Source organism: Asparagus officinalis, chromosome 4, assembly GCF_001876935.1.
Source record: "Asparagus officinalis chromosome 4, Aspof.V1, whole genome shotgun sequence".
Classification (NCBI taxonomy): domain Eukaryota; kingdom Viridiplantae; phylum Streptophyta; class Magnoliopsida; order Asparagales; family Asparagaceae; genus Asparagus; species Asparagus officinalis.
In genome coordinates, this window is record NC_033797.1 from 74,165,910 (window position 1) to 74,173,687 (window position 7,778).

Genomic DNA, 7,778 nt, shown 5'->3' on the forward strand with positions numbered 1-7,778 from the left:
CAGATCAAAAAGTTCAACGGATAAGATGGGTTGTAGGGGCATCATATTTCTTCTAGTGACCTTCCCTAAAAGCTGACAGCGGTTACAAGTTTTGCAAAACTCATATGAATCCTTGAAAAGAGTGGGCCAGTATAGCCCAGATTGGAGAATTTTTTCAGCTGTTTTTCTTAGGCCAAAGTGATCCCCACATGCTTGCTCATGACAAAAGGATAGACACTCCTAGTTTCTTCAGTAGGAACACACCTCCTAAAGATCTGATCAGGACAGTATTTGAACAGATATTGATCATCCCAGTAAAAGTATTTTACTTTGGAGAGAAAACGGGATCTATCCTGTTTGGACCAATGAGAAGGGATCTGGTTCATGACTATGTAGTTCACAATGTCGGCGAACCAAGGAACAGATTGGATTTCTAGGAGTTGTTCATCTGGAAAATGTTCATTGATTGGGACGGTTGATGTTGGTGCATTTGGGAGTCGAGAGAGGTGCTCTGCTACGGGGTTCTCTGTTCCCCTTCTGTCAAGAATTTGAATGTCAAACTCTTAAAGAAGGAGAATCTCCCCTTCTGTCAAGAATTTGAATGTCAAACTCTTAAAGAAGGAGAATCCATCTAATGAGCCGTGCTTTGGCATCTTTTTGGTCAAAAGATACTTTAGTGCGGCATGATCTGTGAAAACTTTGGTTAAGGAACCGATGAGGTAGGACCTGAATTTTTCTAAGGTAAAGACTACAGGTAAAAACTCTTTTTCTGTGACAGAGTAATTTTACTGGGCATCATTCAGAGTCCTACTAGCGTAGTAGATCACATGCGGTTTTCCATCAAACCGTTGTCCTAAAACAGCTCCAATCATAGAATCTGATGCATCACACATCAGTTCGAAGGGTAAGTTCTAGTCCGGTGCATGAATGATAGGAGCTGTGGTTAGCTCATTTTTCAGATATTCAAAAGCTTTGAGGCAGTCGGGAGAGAAGACAAATGATGTATCCTTGGCTAAGAGATTGGTCAAGGGTCTAGCAATTTTGCTGAAATCCTTGATGAAACGTCGGTAAAAACCAGCATGACCAAGAAATGATCTGACATCTTTGACAGTTTTGGGAGGAGGGAGATTGGAAATGAGATCTACCTTAGCTTTGTCCACTTCAATTCCCCTATTGGAAACTACATGTCCTAAGACAATGCCTTGTTTGACCATGAAATGACATTTCTCCCAATTGAGAGTCAGATTTTTCTCCCTACACCGTTCTAGGACCAGTTTAAGATGATGCAAACATTGGGAAAATGTGTCACCAAAAATGGGAAAAAGTCGTCTATAAAAATTTCGAGAAATTGCTCTACCATGTCGGAAAAAATACTGATCATGCAACGTTGGAATGTGGCCGGTGCGTTACACAGTCCAAAGGGCATGCGTCGGTATACGAATGTTCCATACGGGCAAGTGAAGGTGGTTTTCTCCTGATCTTCTGGAGCGATAGGGATTTGATTGTAACCTGAATATTCATCCAGGAAATAATAGAACTCATGTCCTGCTAAACGCTCTAACATTTAGTCAATGAAAGGAAGAGGGAAATGATCTTTCCGAGTGGCTAAGGTGAGTTTTCGGTAGTCAATGCAAACTCGCCATCCAGTTTAGATCCGAGTGGGAATTAGCTCATTAGCCTCATTTTGGATCACGGTGATCCCAGATTTCTTTAGAACAACTTGGACCGGACTCACCCATGAACTATCAGAAATGGGATAAATGATCCCATGATCGAGACATTTCAGAATGTCTTTCCTAACGGCTTCTTTCATCACTGGGTTTAACCTACGTTGAGCATCTCTAGTAGGTTTGGCATCATCTATCAAATGGATTCGGTGTTGAACAATGGTTGGACTAATCCCTTTGATATCAGCCATGGTCCATCCAATGGCTTCCCTATTCTCTCTTAAAACAGCTAAGAGAGCTTCCTTTTGACCGGTAGTCAACTCAGAAGAAATGATAACTGGTAAAGACTCGTTCTCCCCTAAGTAGGCATACTCTAGATTTTCGGGTAGAGGTTTGAGCTCTAACTTAGGGGGTTCCTCCACAGATGGGCGAAGCTGGACTCGGGGTTCTATCTCTAAAGGTTCTCGTTGCCAGCCAACAGCAAAAACATGATTGACCAGCGGTTCTATCTCAAGTTCGTCATCAGAAAGCTCCTCAATCATTAAATCAGATGCATTTGAATCAGACTCACACTCTCCCTCTTGTTGTTCACTGGATATTCCTTGAATGAAATTCACTTCCATGGGTTCATCAGATGGATCACTAGGCTGTCTCCCTAAGTTGAAGATATTGAGGTCAACAGTCATATTCCCAAAAGATAGTTTCATCTGACCGGTTCTACAGTTTATCAAAGCATTTGAGGTGGCTAAGAACGGTCTTCCTAGAATGACGGGGATTTGACTTTTGAGATTGGAAACGGGCTGCGTTTCCAAGACAATAAAATCAACAGGGAAAATAAACTCTCCAACTTTGATCAGAACATCCTCTACCTCTCCTTTTGGAATTTTTACGGATCTATCAGCTAACTGTAGAGTGCATCTTGTTCGTTTAAGTTCTCCTACACCTAGCTGTTGATAGACTGAATAAGGAAGGAGGTTGACGCTGGCTCCCAAGTCTAGAAGTGCCTTATTAATGTGAGTATTACCTATGACGCATGGAATTATGGGACAACCAGGGTCCTTATATTTCAACAGCATGAGTTTCGAAAAAATTTCACTAAGGTTGGCAGCTAAGAAGACTTTCTTGGGGACATTGGTGATTCTTTTCTTAGTGCATAAGTCCTTCAAGAACTTTGCATAAGAGGGAATTTGTTCGATTGCATCTAGGAGAAGGATGTTGATCTTGACCTGTTTAAACATTTCTAGGATTTTCTCAACCTGCGGGGAGTTTTTCCTAGGTTTGAGTCTATCTGGAAAGGGGGCAACAGGCCTATACCTATCTAGATCAGGCTCAATCTCAAGTTCAGCATTTTGGTCATCGGAAGGAATTAAGAGTGTGTTGGATGGGAGAAGGTGTTTGATCCGGTGGCGTTCTAACCTGACTGTCTATTTGTTTTCCTGATTGCAGTGTGTGAACTACATTCACATGAGCTGGATGGGTTGAACTAGATCCATTGTCTTTAGGGTTTGCAACAGGTTAACTTGGGAATTTTCCTTTTTCTCTCTCACTCACGACAGTGGCTAGTTGCCCAAGTTGGGTTTCTAACCGGGTTATGGCTTAAGTGTTCGAGTTGAGAACTTGGCCGGTTGTTTACATGAAGGAATTTAGAGTGGTGGATGACTGGGTCAACATGTTGGTAGTTTGTGTAGAAGCTTTGATCATAGCTTCTAAACCCTTTTCTAAGACACTAAAACGTTTGTCATGATCAGAATTTGAAGGATTTGTATGTTGGTGAGGATGAGGATGTTGGGTTGGAAAAACTGAGTTAGCTTGTTGAAAATTGTTTGGTGAGTTGAATGGGACAGTGTTTCCCCTAGGGAATTGTTGGTTTGACGCGGGAATGAAGTTTTGGTTTCCATGAGAATTTTCTTGGTTCTAAGCAAAGTTGGGATGATTTCTCCAACCTGGATTGTAGGTTAGAGAAAATGGATTATTTCTAGGGTGCTGGAATGCAGCGTTCATCTGTTCTAAAGCATGATTGTTTCCTAAGAGAGGGCATTCCTCTGAAACATGGGTAGAAGACTGACAGTTATGACATCCCGGGGCAAAAACATGATTGATTTGAGCTGGAGCTCATTCCTTAACTTCTAAGGCTTCTAACCTCCGCAGAATCGTCGCCATCTTTGCTTCAGAAGTAATGTTTGTCTCCAAGGAAAGACCACTAGACTTAGACTGGGGAACTGATGAAACCCTGTCATCACAGTGTTCCCACTATATTGTTTTCTCGGATAGACTCTCTATGAATTCCCAAGCTTCATTTGCGTTTTTCCTCATAAAAGCTCCCTGACACATCGATTCTAAAGATATTTTTGAAGAATAGTCAAATCCTTCATATATGACTTGGCACAATCTCTATTTTTCTAGACCATGATGAGGTCATTGGATTAAAAGATATTTGAATCGGTCAAAATATTTCCAGAATGGCTCTCCCGGGATAATTTTGAAGTTTTGAATGTTATTCCTTAGCTTTACCGTTTTGTGAATAGGGAAAATTTTCTTAAGAAAAACGGTTACAAATTCATCCCAAGTTGATATGGAATTTATCGGTAAGTTGTACAGCCATTTTTTAGCTTTATCCTTAAGAACAAATGGAATAAATCTAAACTTAATCGCATCTTCGGTTAATTATCTCATTTTAATCATAATACATACTTCCTCAAATTCCGAAATAAAAATATATGCATCTTCTGTTTTATTTCCTAGGAATTTAGGAAGCATGTTTATGTAATACGGTCTAAGCTCGAAAATTGCTCCATTTGCTTCGGGGAGCCTTATGCAAGATGGAATTGTATTTCTGGTGGGGTAACACATATCCTGGAGAACAGGTTGATTTTCCATTTCTTGGATTGGTTCAACACGGATTAAACGATGAGAATTATCCCTAACCCAAGTTTGCATACACCAAAACAAATATTTTTTTTTAAGGAAAGAAGGAAAATTAGTTCTTTTTTATGAGAAGAAAAAGATAAAGAAAAATCCTAACTAAAACAAATCAAATCAATCACTTTTCAATCACTACAATTCTAGGGTTTAACCTAACTCAACTAGACCAGCTCCTAACCAAAAACTCCTATAGTGAAAAGATTAAAGTTTTACCCAGGTAGTTAGCCAGGTAAGGATAGTACTAGAGGGTGATCAGAGATCAATTAAGTACCTCGTTCCTTGTGGAGCGCTTTACGCAACCCCTAAACCTTGCCTTAGACACCAACTAATCTGAGAAAACTTAAACTGGTTCACTTAAGGATTTCTTGTTCCTTATTGAGCTCGAATCCTTAGGGGCCAACGTCTAATGAGTTTTAGAAGGCTTGGGTTTGTGAAGTGAGGAATTAGTGATTTGTGGGCTAAGGAAAGGGTAATAAAATCCCTTACCTTATCTTGATTATGGGTTTTGCCCTTAAGAATGTTTTAAGTGTGTGCCAAATCAAGTGCTACAATCACTTTGGTGAATTCCTACACTATATGAAATGCAATCCTAGAAATTAAAAACGACTAAAAAGGATGATAAAAAGAAAATCTTTATATTTTTTTAATTATGGTAAACAACAATCAAATGTGAGAAGAGAGCTCTTGTTTGAATTTATTATCTTGTTAGTTAATGTCCAAGTAAAAGGTGAATTTTATTATGGTCAACAAAAATAAAATCCTTTTTTTTATTTTTTATAAATCCTAGTTGTCTCTAAATGTGAAGCTAACTAAAAAGGGTGAAATTGAAAACGCTAGAAAGAAGACTTACCCGAAAGCAATTCTCCAAGTTCTTGATCTTATATTGTGTGTGTGACAAAGTAGGATTAAAGAATAAGTGTGATTGCGATGAGTGATTATTGTGAATATATGCAAGTAACAATAAATTGAATTTTAGAGAAAAGAAATAAGAATCAAAGAATAAATGAAATCATAAGGGAAGAAAGAAGAATGAATAAAATCAATTAATAAAATCAAGAATGAAAAGAAAGTTCAATAAAGTTCAAGAAAGTCAAGATGGAGGATTCAATTAAGACATGAGAAATCTAGAATTTAATTCACTAGCTAATCTCAATTACAAAATACAAACTATTCTCTTTTTAACATATTTCAACTTAGATTTATTAAGCATAGACTATCAAACCATTTAAGGAAAGTATAACCTATCAAATTATCATCTAAGTTAAAATTACTATTCATGATAAGAATAACAACAAGATAGTAATCCTAGAATTCATAAGCATAACCTATCAAACCATTTAAGATAAGCATAGATTATCAAATTCTTCTTCTACCGATTAGTTTTCTAGTTGTTTATCCTAAACATGAATATTTTAAGTGTAAGAGAATAATCCATACAATATAAAAGAAATTAGACTAGTTTCATACAATTCTAAGATTCCTACAAGAATTAATTTCACATCTTAAGAAATAAAAACAAGAAGAAAAAGAACTAATTACAAAAATAAAAAGAAAAGAAAAATCTAAACTATGAACTAGAATTAAATCTAACTACAAAGAATTAAAATCTAAACTACAAAATAAATTACAAAATTAAATGCAAGAAAATAAATCTACTCTACAAATTAAAGTGCAAAAAGAAATAAAAGGATAAGAAAATAAATCTACACCAAAAAGAAATAAAAGGATAAGAAAATAAATCTACACTACAAGCATGAATGTAAATCTAACTAATAAGCAATAATAAAGAAATTACTAAAAATAAATAAAAGAGAAAAATAAAAGAAATGCAAACCTTCAAATTGTTGTTCATCTCCATCCTTATCATTCAACAAAGAGGAGAAAAAAAAAACAAATTTAAAGTGGAGAAAAATTATTATTATTAATTGTAACAAAAGTTCTAATTTTTGGAAGGCCTTCTCAATTAAGAGTAGCCCTCCTCTCCAAATGGAGTTACAAAATTTTTCATACCTCTAACCCCTCACTCTCTACCCCTATTTATAGTATACATCAGTAAATGAGAGCCATTGGATCAAAATCTTATCCAAAAACATCAATTTTTAGCCATAGATCTGTAACTAACTGTTCGTCGTATCGATGCCAGCATCGATAGGGGTATCGATGCTGGCATCGATACGAGCATCGATGCTGGCATCGATGCCCCCATCGATGCTGGCATCGATGTGTGCCTCTTCCTGGTTGCTGTCCGAGATTCTTTTTTCCATTGGTTTTTGGGCTTAGACATTGGGCTTTGCTTGGACTTTTGGGCTTCAACATTTGGACTTTGGTATTTTCTCTTGATTTTCCCTAGGCTTTGATTTATTAAATATCTAAAATAATTCATTTGACTTCATGGGCTTCATTTCTTCATTAAATCAAGGGTTTTTTGTTGAGAGATGAGAGTTTTGAGATTTATTCTTTATTAACCTATAATTAAAAATAAAAACAATTATTAGTAGTATATTTATTCATATAAAATAGATAATAAGGATATAAAACTGTAATAAAATGTGATTATCAACAAATTACTCGAAGGAACAAACTAATCTCACCAACAAAGCTCTTAATCTCTCCAAATAAACCCTAATCAAATAGCTCAAAAAATACCTCTTTTCTGTGCTCCAAATATCTCAAACTCTTGCCTTAAGAAACCCTAGAACGTGTATTGGTATTTATACAAATACCAAAACCAAATGAGAACAAGAAAACAATTCTCGGCCTGACCCGTTACGTGGTTGACCGCCACGGTCGACTGCGACCAACGACAAAGCCTAAAATAACTTACAGGGTCTGGCGGTCGACCGTGACGGTCGACCGCGCCAAATCCAGACTCCTCCCAGAGTCTGTGCACATTCGCGATCGACCGGCCTTGCGCCGCGGTCTACCGCGTAGCTTCCAAACAGCTCCCCTTCGCTTCCAAAACCTGTTCTTCACTAAATTTCTCGCGGTTTCTTTAATTCTCCACCTCGGCGAAGTTTCTACCAAAACTGAGCCGATACCAACCAATCCAAATGCCTCACTTGCTGCTTCTCAATCCTCAACAAGTCGAGACCCAAACGGGAGTGTGAACATTCACCCAAACGTCGGTATCTACTCACCAAATCGGCTACATCATGACTGTCTACGTATCCTCTTGCCCAAGGAATCAAGCCTTCACGTAGTTCACCCAAA